The 15,731-nt window shown below is 34.6% G+C and overlaps 1 pseudogene; it reads right to left on the bottom strand.

Annotated features, from left to right (window-relative positions):
* Positions 1-15,409: 15,409 nt before the first annotated feature.
* On the bottom strand, positions 15,410-15,509 carry LOC141519700 (U6 spliceosomal RNA; annotated as a pseudogene).
* Between the last annotated feature and the right edge of the window lie 222 nt (positions 15,510-15,731).

Here is a 15,731-nt window from a genome sequence, read left to right as displayed (position 1 = left end):
CATCTTCAAATTCTTACTATTCTTACTATCACTGTGAAGTTCTATTATTTCTACTCTCACAGAATTTGTATGTGACCTGTTCTCTTCTCTTATATTGCCACTTAGCCTAGTTTAGCATCTCATCACATCCCACCTGTACAATTCCAAGAACCTGATGGTTGAAGTCCCTGTCTCAAGTATCTCCCTGCCCTAAGCCATCTTTAACTCAACCAGTTGTCCAAAATTACAGGATTGACAAATTTACCTCTCCCTATTCTCTCCTATTCAATAAACTCTATTTCCTTCAGTATCAAATATTGAATGTTCTGTCTCATAAAGCTCATAACCTTTCAAGTCTTCTTTCACCTTTCACCTCATTCCCCTTCATGTATTCTGTGACTGAGTGACACTGAACTCCTTGCTATATTCCTTATATAAGACACTTAGTCTCCTTATTCTGGGCCATTTTCCTTATTAATTTTGCTTTGCTTCATCTTTGTCTCCTAGCTTCCATGATTTCCTTCAAATTTCAGCTATTTTTTTTTCTTCCCCTCTACTCCTTCTTTCCAACGTTGAGAATCTAAGAAACAATAAATACTTGTCATCTTTATTTAACTTTGATCCTTAGGGTAAAACAGGAAAAACTGAGAAAAATAAGGTTTAATACTTTCTGATAGCTAGGTCCAAGTACAAGTTGAATAGATGTCCTTTGGACAGATTAGGTACCTCTTTATTTTTTAATTTACATTTTTATTTATTTATACATTACTAAAATTGTCTTGTTGTAATGCCTCCCCCCACAAAAATAAAAAAAAGAAACCTCATGAGAAATAAAGTGAAAGAAAGAGAAAAAAATGTACTTCAGTCTGTGTTCAGATACCATTAGCTCTGTCTCTGAGGTCCATTGCATTCTTTATCATAAATAAATCCAGCAGAGAAGTTACTTCCATATTTTTCCACAGTTGTTCTTGCTTATTGTAATCTCCTCCATCAATTCCTTTCCACTACCATTTATTATATTTCTTTCTCTCCTTTTACTCTGCCCTCTAGTGTGCTATAGGGCAGCCTAGTGGTTCAGTGGACAGAGCACTTGGGGCCAAGCAGCCAGAAGCCTACATACCACCCCAGAGGTCTAGCAACCACCCAGTCCCGTAGACCCAGACAGAGATCAAAATATGTTATATCTGACTACCCCTCACATGATCTACCCTCTCCTCTATAACCTACATTCCCCCTCCCTTCCTCCATCCCTTTCCCCCATCCCCTTTCCTCTCCTTTTACTTCTAGATTTCTGTATCCTATTGTGTATGTTGTTTCCTCTCTGAGTCATTTCTGATGAGAGTAAAGGTTCCCTCATTCCCCAATCACCTTCCTCCCTTCCATACCATCGCAAAAGCTATTTCCTGACTCTTTTACATTAAATATCTTAGTCTATTCTACCCCTCCTTTCCCCTTTTCTCCCAGTGCATTTCATTTTCACCCAATTGACTCCATTTTTACAATATATTATACCTTCAAATTTAGCTTTCTCCTGTGCCTTGTCTACAAGTGCTCCTTCTAACTGCTCTAATAAGTGAGAAAGTTCATATGAGTTATCAGAATCATCTTCCCATGCATCATTATCATTAAATCCCACATAATGGCTATCACTAAATCCCTTGTAATTTACCCTTCTCATCCATCCTCTCTATGCTTCACCTGAGTCTTGTACTTGAAGATCAAACTTTCTGTTCAGCTCTGGCTGTTTCAACAGGAATATTTGAAATTCCCATTTCATTGAAAATCCATCTTTTCCCCTGTAAGAAGATGTTCAGTTTTGCTGGGTAGTTGATTCTCAGTTGCTTTCCAAGCTCTTTTACCTTCCAGAATATTATATTCCAAGACCTATGAGCCTGCCACACTATTTGAATTGCTTCAATCTGGTTGCTTGTAAAATTTTTCCTTTGACTTGGGAGTTCTGGAACTTGGCAATAATATTCCTGGGCATTGTTCTCTTTCTGGAAGAGATCAGTGGATTCTCTTAATTTTTGTTTTGCCCTCTTCTTCTAGGGTATCAGGGCAAGTTTCCTGTAGAAATTCTTTAAATATGAAGTCAAGGCTGTTTTCCTGATCATGACTTTCAGGTAGCCCAATAATTTTTAAGTTGTCTCTTCTGGATCTGTTTTTTCCAGATCAGTTGTTTTTGTCAATGGGCTATTTCACATTTTCTACTACTTTTTCATTCTTTTGATATTGTTTTACTGTTTCTTGCCACACAAAGTCATCAACTTCTTTTGCTCCATTCTACATTTGAAGGAGTTGTTTTCCTTAGAGAATTTTCTTATCTCCTTTTCCATCTGGCCAATTCTGCTTTTTTAAGGCATTCCTCTACTCATTAACTTTGTGGAATTCTTTTTTCATTTGACTTAAATTGGTTTTTAACATGTTATTTTCTTCAGCACTTTTTTAGATCTTCTTCACCAAGCTGCTCACATGGTTTTCTTTTTTCCCCCTGCATCTCTCTCATTTCTCTTCCCAATTTTTCCTCTATCTCCTTTACTTAATTTTTAAAATCTTTTTTGAGCTCTACCATAGCCTGAATCCAATTCCTATTTTTCTTGGAGGCTTTGGATACAGAATCTTAGACTTTGTCATCTTCTAAACATGTATTTTGATCCTCCATGTGCATCAGTGGTTCCTTTTCTCTGTTTCCTCATTTCACCATCCTGTCTCTGGTTTTGGAATGCTTCTTAAACATTTGAGTATTATTGGGACACCTCCTGAAAGGACCTCAATTCCTTCCAGGTATTATGAGAGGCTCTGACAGCTCTCTTGCCTGTGCTCTGGTCTGTGGATGAGTACAAGTACATCTGCACTAGAGCTGGGGGGAGAATCCCTGCTCCACTATTTCCATATGGGGGCCCAGATTATGACCAGGGTCTGAGAGGAGAGACCTTGATCATCTCCCCCATCTCCTTACCTTCCATGGGCTGAGTGCTCTGGAAGCAGCTGAGGGTGATTCTCTAGGTGACTCTGTGGGTCTAATTCCATTTTCTGGGATGTGGGCTTTGTTGACTACTACTGCTGGGCTAAGGGCCAAATCTTTGTTGAGGACCAAGTCGGCCTAGACTTCATGTTCCCTCTGGCAGAGGTTACCCTCGTTGATATTCTAAGTTGTGCTTGGTGTTCACTGGGTTGGCAGATCAGGAAACTGCTTCTACTGCCAGGAGCTGGTGTTCCCAGGCTGTTTGCTCTGGTGTTGATTCTGGCTGCTCTGCCCACCTCCACCCAGTGAAACAGAGCCTTCCCATAATCTTCAAGGTTACCTTGGGCTGGAGAATTGTTTCACTGGATCTTTGTGTGCATTCTGTCTCTTGAAAATTTAGTTAGGCTCCTCTTTAAATAGAACTTGTTAAAAAAAGAATGCCTACTTGATGGCTATGTTTGTAGGGGATGGAGGTGGATTTCTTTTGCAGGCAAATTTTGAACTATATTTTCTCTGAGGTTTTTTCAAACATATTTTACAATTCTAATTCTGATAGAATTTTATCACATGGTGTTTTTTCTCTATTACCTTATTCATGTATGCTAACACATATCATAGCTAACACAAACATTTTTTTCATATTGATAAGTCAATTTAGTAAAAAGTTCAGGCTGAATAATTTCAAGAGTTCAGTATTGGACAGAAAAATGAGTTTAATTTTTGCATTTCTTTTGATCAGTTGCTGCTGGATAATGTGGACATAAATTTAGACCTCTATAACATGGGTCCTTTAAAAAAGGATATATGGGAATTGTTTTTAATTAAATAATTTCTATTAATTTCATAGTCATAGATATTTTAAAAAACAATAGATTATCCACTTCAATCCATCAATTTCATATAATAGAAAAATGAATTTCAGAGAAAAGAAGTTTTGTTTTGTTTTTGTTTTGTCTCAAAACACATATTTACGAGGAGAGGGAGAAAGAGGGCTGGAGAGACAGACAGACACAGAGAGACAGACAGACACATATACACATACAGAAAAAGAGAGAGACAGACAGAAAGAAACAAGGAGAGAGAGAGAGAGAGAGAGAGAGAGAGAGAGAGAGAGATCCTTTTTCACAAAAACTGGGTGTGTTAACTCTATTGGTAGATGGCATTTGTGGAGTTACTATGAAAGAATTAAGCTTAATCTGCTATTTTCTGAGGAGAAAGATTGAGAGATTTGTCATCTGTAAAGAGTCTGAAATGACAAGACAGTTAACTGTCATGCTATTTGAGATTGAAAATATTTAACTGTTATTTTGTGAGCAATTGGGACTGAGGGAATTAACTGTCATTGGTGAAGAAACTGCAAAAGGACTAAGAGAATTAACTATTATTGCGTAAGAGATACCAGGGTAACTGCACTTAGTTTTTATTTTGAACAGAGACATGAAGGGAATTCTTGAGAGACTTGAATTATAGAACATTTCCAGAGGTAAGGAGGAGTCAGGGGGTAGTACTCCTGAGAATTCTTCATCTTGAATCTCCAATACTTTTGAAAAGCAAAGAAGTCTTGCTGGCTGTACACTTTACCTACTGCAGATATATTGAAAATGGCTGTAAAACTGTTTATGTCTCCCCCTTATCCTTTCTCACAAATTATAAACTGCTCAAGGACAAGTGATGATTCACTTTTGTATTTGCATACCTATTGACTCACATAGGTCTTGGTAGGTGCTTTATGAATGCTTTTGATTGAATCAATAAGCATTAATATTTGACTCACATAGTTATGGTTACCATAGGTATTTTTATCATACAGATTCAAGGATGAGAAGATAACATCAATCAATCAATCAGTAACCATTTATTAAGTGCCTACTGTGTGCCAGATTGTGCTAAGCCCTAAGGATACCAAAAAAAGAGACAAAAGACATTCTCTACCCTCCAGGAGTTTAACAATCTAATGAGAGGAGACAACATGCAAACAAATCTCTCTCTCTCTCTCTCTCTCTCTCTCTCTCTCTCTCTCTCTCCCCACATATACATGTTAGTATGATAGATATACTTGCATATATATTTTCATATGTATCAAAATATAAATAGGATAAAGAAGATCTTAAGGGATTGATCTATAGTCATAAACCTAGCAAATGTAAGAGATAACATTTTAAATCCTTACTGAATTCAAGCCTATCCCTCTTTCTAGTTATATCATACTGCCTTTTTCTTGTTATATCATACTGCCTCACAGGTCTGAATCCATGGAGTTGATATGTTAAATTGACATATGTGCATATCCCTTTAAATATATATATATATATATATATATATATATATGTGTGTGTGTGTGTGTGTGTGTGTGTGTGTACACAACCATGTAGCATATTAATAGCTTGATTTCTTTAATGCATTTAGGTGTAGGATCCTTATCCCAAGGCTTAGCAAATGAGTTATCCTTTGAAAATACATACATATACATATACAGGAACTCACACACCTTCTCTATTGTGAATACCGTAATTATTATCCAACACAGTTTTCATCTGGTGATGAGTTCATACATTTCACTTAGATGGTTCATGTCTTCTTTTTTAAAAAAAACCTGTCTCAATGATCTAATAGTAAGGGAGGTGGTCATAATGAGTTTCCCATTCTTAGTGGGGAAATTGAAGCTATAAAAAAATAAATGAAACAAGCAAACCTAACCAAATCCAGTCTGTTATGATGACTTGGTATCAAAACATCAAACAAATTTACAATTTTATCTTAATTTGCTGCTGTAGGAGTGGACATCTAGGTAAGTCACAATGGGAGGTTTATTTTAATTGAGGGGATTGCTCAAGCAACAGTGAAGTTAATGGTCCAAGGTCATAAAACTAGTATTTTTTTGAATCCTTGACTTTCTAACCCCAAGATCAACATCGTATTGACCACAGCACACTGCCCCTAAATACAATGTTGACTTAAATTCACTCTGAAGTTAAAAGAAATTTACTGATAGTAGCTCCTTTCCAGAGAGAATATTATAATGGTCAGAGAAGGGAAAGGGATGGATGCAGTGCAGAAAAGAACCAAGAATGGATGAAGAACGGCAAGTGTGCTGACTTCAGAGTTTTGCTGAGTACTTCTCCTGCTACTATCTCTATAGCTCTCATTAGTGTCTTCCTACATGTTAACTTCAAATTTTTCCCCTCTATTTCCTGTAGGCATAGGTTTATTAAGCAGAATCACTTATTCTATAAAGAGTTTAATTAAGCAATTCTTTCAGGAAATCTATCAAGTCTAGGTTGATTAAGATTGCTTCAGAAGGATATTTAATTGGTATAATGGTTTAAATTGGTTATTGATGGTGGAAGATTCGATTGTGACTAGCTCAATTCCCTCTGGATTTTGGCTGAAAGCTTTTCAGCTCCAGTTTATTGTTACTTGGATAATTTTAAAAAATTTAGGCATGAAATTTAAAGATTGAAATGACTAGAGGCTATCAAGGGAATTAAAGCAAACTTTTAAGTGTGCAAATTTGGGATTATAGACACAAATTAGAAGAAAATGCATCCATACTGTATTTGAAATTCACTGTTATTGTTTGTTCACAATATTTAAAGGAACTTTAGAGTTGTATCTTCCACTAAAGTGCTACTATGATGCCTTGGGTAATTATTGAAAGATTTCAAACAGAGGAAATAATACAGAGTAATGTATTAGAAATATTAATCAAGCAGTTATGTGTGGGGTGAATTGGATATTGGATATTCTGGAGTCTGGTATATGGAATATAAGATATTAAGTATCCTAGGCAAAAGGAGTTAAGGAGAAGGTCTGAACTACAGTGGAGACTGTAGGAGTAGACAAGGAGTAGTAGAATTAAGAAGATAACAAAGACAAAAATGACAAGTGCTGATAGCTGAGTGAATTTACATAGTAAAGCTCTTGAATCTCCAAAGCAAAGTCAACAGCACAAACTCTGGAAGGTTCTACTGAACTGGAAAGTCTCCAGATACAGACATGAAGATGGAAAAAAATGGCAATTGTCAGAGGACCAACCTAGCTGAGGAAGAAAATGGCTAGATGCCATCTGTAACATATTCTTTAAAGACCAAGGAAAGGATTCACTCTGAGGCAAGCCTATATCCTTGAAGAAAAGAGATATTTTTGCATACTGATGAGGAAAGCAGATGCAAGAAAGTTATTCCCCTTTCCTCCTACCAGGGGATTTTGATGGCTTATCTCAGACTCCTGTCCATCTAATCCAAAGTAAGAGAATTTTCAACTGTCCCATGAAATCAGTAATTTTCCTTCGTGGCTATGGGTACTTCAACAGTTGCAGGACCAATCCTCAATTTCTTGGAATGATACCATTTTTTCTCTCAAAACTATAAGCATTTGATATATGAAGGAGGTTGAATATTAAAATAGACTTTATAATTTTCAAGATGTCAGCATACACTGCATATAGAAAAAAGAAATCTCTATTCTGCCAACTTAGATATATCTCTGATTTGATTTGGGCTGTTAGATATCTGTAAGTAGGAGGCCAATGGCATAACAGTCAATTATCTTACAAAAAAATGACTGAAAGAAATTCTCCAAGTGAAATTTCAGTGTGGCCCAAGAAGTGATGCATACAAATTCAAATTTTATTTTCCAGTTTTAAAAAAAAATGGCTTTTAATGTTTCTATAGCAGATGGTTCCAGAATTAAACTTGGAGGTCAGGGAGCTTGAATCTTATCTTAGACAATTAAATAACTGTCTGACCCTGGATAAATCAATAGACATCAATCCTTGTCTGTAATACAGAGGTAATATAGAGATACTTACTTCACAGGGTCTTTGTAAGAACTAAATGAGATAATATATGTAATGTGCTTTGCAAACTTCAAAGTGATATGTAAATGCTAGTTGCTATTATCATTGGCATTGCAATTATTATATGGTGAGGATTTAATAGTGTCTGTCACACAGTAAGCCCAATAAATAAATCTTTGCTGACTTGGCCCAGGCTGTACACCTATCATTTCTCTATGGCTTTCTGTTGGGTTCTTTTTATAACTTTTAACTCTTGGTTTTCTAAAGTAACCATAATTTTTTCTCGCTACCTCTGCTTTTTGTGATCAGCAAGTTCCTCCCACCTGCTTATTAGTCTTCTCACATAATACAGAGCCATCTTTTCTATCTCGCTATCAAACTAGGTTGTAATTTTGGCCTCACTAGTTCCACCTGAGTGGATGTATAATGTGACACTCTTTTACAGCTTTTTAATTTTTCTCATTTCCCCAAACAACATAAACTCACAGACAAGCAAGATATTTTTATAAGCTTATTTTTCAGGAAAAATCTTTGTGGTACCCGTATTTTAATAACAAGGTAAATATGATGTGTCCATTAACAGTGTCTGGGGTCTTCTCATGATTAATTATTGAACAGCTGTCTTTTCATTGTCCTTCAAATTTCATAATAAAACTCTTGATCTTCCTATTGCATACTGATTAGCAGGTGAACATTTGAAATGGACAGATTAATCTAGAAGTGTTATACCTGGATGTGTGAGGATAGCCTTTTTAATCATTCCAAACTCTCATCTCCAGTTTCTCCCCCAGCAGACATTTTCAAATGAGAAGTCAAAAAGTTCTCCTCCAGGGGTAAGTTTATCTTGAGATTAATTAGGTAAAGGGAGGAGAGCAGAGAGCTGGGTGGCTATCACTATTCAAAGAGGCAGTTTTATCTTTTCTACCAGAGTATTGCTAATTTCTTAATTATCCTGGGTTTCTTTCTCCTATATTCACTGAAAAAAAAGAGCACTTTTACTCATTTTATGAAATGATACTATTTTCCATGCTATTCGCCATGAGAGAACAATAGGGAGGAGATGTGATGGAAAGTGATGGCTGCTGTATGAAACCAAAGGTCAATACCCCTACCCTGAAGATACCCAAGATATGCATCCTAAGAAAAACTGATACCAAGTCCACATTCTAAAATCAAAACTGATATATCATGCACAATTTAGTTACTTCTAAAAATGTCTTTTTAAAACCAAAAAAAAATACTAAAAACCTAAAAATGTGTGTTAATAATATTTAAAGAGAAAGAGAAATTGTTTGTTGTCTTATACCTGTTCTTTATATTGTGAAAGTATGGGACTTATTTCTTTCCTTGTTTACCAGCATCATTTTCACTGAGAGACTTCTTACCATTTGACACAAATTCTTAACCTTTTTTGTTTAATTTTTCCTTCATAAACCTCCTCAGAATGATGTTTGTTAAATCTTGGTTAAAGAAAATGCTATATTTTGATTAGTGAAAATAATGATATATTTTGTCCCTATCTAACTTCCTCTAAATATATCCACAGTCCCTTTGGTGCCTGCAGAACCCAGTTTAAGAATCTCCAATTTGGTAGAAGAGCTTAAGAATCTCTTATATGGTAGAGGCACAAAACTGAGATTCTAGGCCTGGTTTAATCATTTACTATCCATATGACTTGGAAACAACACAGCCTTTCTCAGATTAACTTCTCTACTAATAAACAGAATGTATATCATGCTTTAAAATATGGAAAGCTCTGTGCATGCTATTTTATTTGATATTCCCAAACTTATGAGTTAACTATCATTATCCCATTGCATAACTAAGGATGCTGGATGACACCCAGGGTCATATTCCTAAGTTAAGTTCATAGGCAACATTCAAACCCAGATCTTCCTGCCTATAAGACCAAAATTCTACCCACTGAACCTGAGTTTCCTCTATCTTTTTCATTGTTCCTTGTATTTTTCTCACCTGTAAAAAACATGAATAACATTTATACCTACCTCACAGGGCTGTCAGGGGTATCAAATAAGATAATGTATGTGAAGCACTTCAGAGACCTTAAAAACCTTAATATAAGTACCAGATACTCTTATCAGATCCTTAGTTTCTTCAGGTTTTTCCCAGCAGTCATGGGGATCAAATGAGATCACAAAAAGAATTTTGTAAACTCTGAAGCCCTTAATTCAATGTCAACCAGCATTATTAGCTCAATCATTCTGAATGACAATGTCTTTTTGACTCTAAAGGGTCATACCTGGATTCAGCATCAGACTTCCAATGACTTGATAGTTGCTGGTTGAATATCCCATGAATATAGAACCTTGGGCAGCTAAACTGATGCAGACAGTGATAAAGCTGTCCTTTTCCTCACCAGCCTTTTATAAACAGCTGCTGCTGTTTGCTTTGAAGGCTCTAGTTTCATCTGTCTTTCTGGATAAATAAATTGACATGTTGGCGAATCCCAGAAGAATGATAAGGATATAAAAGGAAGTTTAACTTTATCTTCTAATTAAATGATCCTCTCCAAGACCCTCACGACTTTTAAGATGCACTTTTCTGATTTCTTTTTCATCTTGGTTAGCTTTTAGATGTGGTTAATAGGTATGGATAATGGCTCTCTCTTTCTAAAAAGTATCTGTCATAGTACTAACCCAACAACTTGAAAAAAATTACTGAATAAAAACTTAATTTACTAAATCAAAATATAAATTTTACTTAAGCCATAGACAAATGAATTATCCCCCCCCTTAAAAATGGTACAATACTGTTATTCAGAGCTAAATGTTTCTAGTTGATGGCAGTTGTAAGGCATTTAAAATATGTGTTGGATAAGGGATAGATTTGGAGTCAGGAATATTTGAGCTTGAATTCAGGCTGCTTTTGGGACTCTGGACATTTCTTTCAGACTAAATTTCCTAATCGATAAAATGGGAATAATAATGATACATATTTTTTGTGAGTACAAAATAGAAATTACATGTAAAGTGCCATGTAAATTTTAGCTTTATTTTATCGAAAATTCAAGTATAGCCAGAATATCAAACAATAAATACAACAATTCTTACAGAAATAAGTTATAGTACAATAAAAAGTCTTTCCTCAATTATAAGATGAAATATAGGTTCTAGTCAACATCATTATGATCATCATCACCACCACCACCCTCACCAAAATAGCAAAAGGTACAAATATTATTAATTTCTTTACCATTCTTTTGGGAAGTATGCAATGAAATATACAAACTTAGTTATGGCTTTTTCATTTACGGAGTGGGAACAACAATCTGCAATATTTTTGTAATGTGTTTTTTTGAGTATGTCAAATGAGTTAATATACAGAAGCACTTTGACAATCTTAAAGCATTATATAAATGTGGATAGTTGTCATTATTGACTTCATTATCTCATCATCATTCATTTTATCTTAATATCAATGAAGTTAAGATAAAAACAAGCTTAGGGTAAATAGCTATTCTACTTTATGTTCAGTTAACTACTGCATAAGGAGATAAAGTGATTGAATTTTATAATTTAATAAACAAAATATTGGGTTATATACTCATTTTCTATAGGCTCAGGGAAACTGCTTATCAGACAACCCCAGTAGTAGAAAGGATGATTGGGGACAATGTATATCTCTACATATTCCATGTGAATTTGATTTCATCAGTTAAGTGTTCATAGTTTGAGAACTTTTTGTTCTTCCTTAATTTAAAGTTCAATTTGGCAGCATCTATTTGAAATGTCTTTCATAATTTTTTACTATGGTTGATTGTGAGCTATGTTTTTTTTCTGCAATATGCTTCAATTACAATATAGAATATTTATTTTTGATTTGTTCTGTGGATATTTATTATATCTTAGGATATTCGGTACAAAAGTGATTTTTCTAGGTATTCAATACCTGTCTCTTTTTTTGCAGACTGAAGTAATGTTACATAGGCTCCTTGAGAAGGAACTTTCTATAGTTTACTTATATTAACACCAACCCTTCCATTTTTATAAGTCAAATGGCTTGACAACATTTTGTGACAGCATATTGTTGGTTGAGCTAATGTAGACTTTGCTTATCAAGAACCTCTTGGTTTCACTTTTTAATTTTACCTCATAGGCTACAAATCATGGAAAATCATTATTTAAATTTCAAAGATCCTCTGTCATAAATCATTTATTAGCCTTAACTTTTCTTCTGCAAAGTGGCATCTGTTGAGGGAATGTTTCTGTAAGTTTTAAAAGTTTATCATTTTTTTTTCTAAGAGTATCTGTTTTCTTCTTTTGTATTGAGTAAGTGTTAATCTTCCCCAGCTTCCATGTAGTGGTGGGTCTTCTATTATACTCATAAGGTACAAGGTTTTGTTTGGAAACTTTTTAAATCAGTAATTATCCATTTTACTATTTCAAAAGTGAACATTATGGCTATTATTTTTCTTTAAGTGTTAATTGCTCTAAAGTATTCTTCTCATTTAAATTTGATTTTAGGATGCCAGTGAGTCTTTTGACAATCATAGTTATAGCTTTCTCTTTGATAAATTTAGACTTGCATCTAGTAGATGAAGACATAAGGCTCAATTTGACTCATTGGTTCTATCTGAGCTCCTGCTTCAAGTTCAAAGGCATCATTATTTTTGCTTGGGATTTACTGAAAATTTTATACTTGTTGAGTTCAATTTGACATCATTGGAGAATGTTTCCACAATAAAAGTAATAGCTAGTATTTTAAATTTTTTAATTCACCATACACTTTACAAGTTATATCATGGTGCCTGGCACATGGTATATACTTAAAAATATTGTTGGCTGACTGACTGGTTCTTACAACTATTCTGGGAGGTTGTGCTGCTATTTCAACATTTTACAGATGAGGAAATTGAGGGCAAACATGTGTGACATGATCATTCACAAAATTAGTAAATATCTAAGGCAGTATTTGAACTTAGTTTCTTTTGATTCCAGGCACTATATTCTATTCACTGTGCCATTTAGCTTTCTCAAATATTGGAGCTACTTAATTTTTTTCAGTAGAGTCATAACTTGTTACTACAAGTAACTGATCCAGTGTTTTGGGAAAACTGACTCTTTGACTTCACTAATCCATACATAAGGATATTCCTTTGGGTAGTATAATGACTGAAATTTATAATGCAATATTATCTAGGTTTTATTTTACCTCTTTTTTATTACTTCTTATTTTACTTCTATTTTATTAACTATTTCCCAATTACATTTGTTGTGGGCACCATATGTGGCACTATAGTATCTCTGGTGGAAGGAACATGATTTTATTTTAAACTTGAATGAATGAAAAGTAGCTTTCTGGATCCTCAAAATAATAGAAAGAAGAGTAGAAGTAGTGGGCAAAGCTATCAGTCCAAAGATGTACAGAATTCAATTGTACCTGGAGCTCCAGGTAGACCAGTCCAAAGAAAAGAAGAGTGAGAACTCCTTCCCTGGCATATCTCTTTCTCTCTCTCTCTCTCTCTCTCTCTCTCTCTCTCTCTCTCTCTCTCTCTCTCTCATTCTCTTTTCAAAGGCATTCCTCTGCCTAGGCAAAACAAAAGAAAACAAAAAACCTACTTCAGCTCTGCATGGAAGAGTACTAACAGGTCAGAATTGCTCATAGGAAGAATAGGGGAGAGAACACCTCTTAAACAAACATTTAATTTTCTTCAGGGCTTCATGATTGAAAACTGACAGAAAACAGGAAGAAACAAAAAGCTCAGGGAAATGGCAGCTCTTACAGAATTTCTAGTCCCATCTTGTAGTCTCAAGTACCTCAGGGCATCCCACCTAATGTGGATTCTGTTTAATCATGGAATTCCAATCAAAGGAATGGAATGTGACCAGCACACTGGAGGCCCCCCAGACATTTGGTCTTGGAGAAAATTATAGTCCACTGAAACTTCTCTGTCTCTCTCTGTCTCTGTCTCTCTCTTTCTGTTTGTGTGTGTGTTTCGTGTGTGTGTGTGTGTGTGTGTGTGTCTGTCTGTCTGTCTGTCTGTCTGTCTGTCTCTGTCTGTCTTTCTCTATCTCTGTCTCTCCCCTCTCCTTTTTCTTCATATCTCCTTTTCCCCTTCCCCCAGCTCATAAGAGCTGATGAAAGACAAGTATAAAACAATATGTAGTGACTGCCCCTCTTGGGAGCAGTAAAAGAATGTATAATCTCATTATCTTATTGTTAGCAGTGCACCAGAGTTTTGCAGGCTTGGAAAAGTGTAAAAATAAGAAAGAAAAACACTCTCCTTCCATTTTGGAGTTTAAGAGAAAAAAAATCAAATCAACTTCTGATTTTGTGTACATACATCTTCCCTCCACACACAAGTATATAGACAAACAAGTATAAAGGTAAGGAGGACTTGGCAAATGAAAAACTGAATTCTGTAATCAAGAGATGCAAACAGAACTAGATCTAATATTTTATGTACACAGAACTGAAATTCTTTTAATATCAGGTTCTAACACCAAGGTGGTATGGTTGTAAGTCACATACAAATGATAACATGCAGTCACAAAGACTAGATTCAGAAAGATACAAGAGAAAGAAAAATTAATCAGTGTTGTAGAAGGTTTAGAAGAGGTTAAAAGAGAGATAGGTTTTAATTTAGTAAGGAAGCATGAAGGTTTAGCTTAAAAACCTAGGAATACAGGATGGTTATTCAAATTAATTTTAAGACAAGGCTGAAAAATTCCAGGCATTTGATTCATTTTCAGCTTTCAGTCTGCTGAAGTAATAAGTCCTTGCTTGATTCAGGTCAAAATATTCAAAAATGTATGAAGGAATCTTCAAATATTTCTTTGAAAATAAACAAACAAAAGAGTAGAATTAGGCAGCATAAAGGAAGATGAGAAGAAGGAAGGGAGGAAATTTTGAATAATGCAATATAATATTACCTACCTATTTTTTTGAAATTCATTGTAAAAGGGAAGGAACTTCAAGCTCATTTTCTCTTTCCTCATTGCCAATTATCTCTAAAAAACACCTTTTTTTTTCATTCCTACTCTAATAGAGAGTCATATATTTAAAAGAGAAATTTAGAAAGTATTAAGAAATAGAATTACTCTTTAGTGATTCTAGGGAAAAATATAGTCAGGGAAGTAATTTAAATAAACAAAATATTAAGAATGATAATTAGAACCTTGGCATTGACAATTATCATATTAAATGGTTCTAGTGTTGCTATTTAAGTATGCTGGATCCAGTGTGCCCATACTTTTTAAACGAATGATACAAACTCAAGGCTCAACACTCTTTCTGATCTTTTTACCAGTTGATGTAATGCAAAGGTCTTCTCTTTACTTAGAAGCCAGTTCTTTCATGATGCTATTTTTTAAAAACATCCAAATGAGTACAGGATATTTTGTAATACTCTCTATCTCCCAGATAATATCCACCAATGTCCTGTTTTCCCACTATACTTCTGTTTCTCTCTACTCCTTCATTTGGAGGGTGACTATTCTACTCTATATGTAGTAATAAGTGTTGGATTTATCTATCCATGACAGTTAGGTCACTGGATGTATTGATTTTCTTATCAGGACTTCAGCAACTTAAAAAGATATTATCAAGTTAGTTATTATCATTATTAAAGCTTACTTATAATACATTTATTTTGTAAAGCTCCTTATGCAAATGATTATTTTTTTTAGTTGTAAAGGTTGTTTACCAAAAATATGGAACACTTCATGAATTTGCGTGTCATCCTTGTGCATGTTAATCTTCTCTGTATCGTTCCAATTTTAGTATATGTGCTGCTGAAATGAGCATCATGATTATGTTTTGATTTTTTTCTCTTTCTTTTTTATATTTTGGTTCTCATAAAAATTTTAAATATATTCTATCATCAACTTCACTTTACAGTTAAAGGCAGGTGAGTCTAAGAAGGATTAAGTAGCTTCCCTAGGGTCATATAATAAATAAATAGCTACAGAACTATTAGAACCCATCTTTTTTGATCCCAAATCCAAGATTATCAACAGCCACCCCATT

Source organism: Macrotis lagotis, chromosome 3 (genome assembly GCF_037893015.1).
Source record: "Macrotis lagotis isolate mMagLag1 chromosome 3, bilby.v1.9.chrom.fasta, whole genome shotgun sequence".
Lineage (NCBI taxonomy): Eukaryota > Metazoa > Chordata > Mammalia > Peramelemorphia > Peramelidae > Macrotis > Macrotis lagotis.
Note: the sequence above shows the minus strand (reverse complement) of the source record. Positions and strands in the feature narration are given on the sequence as shown.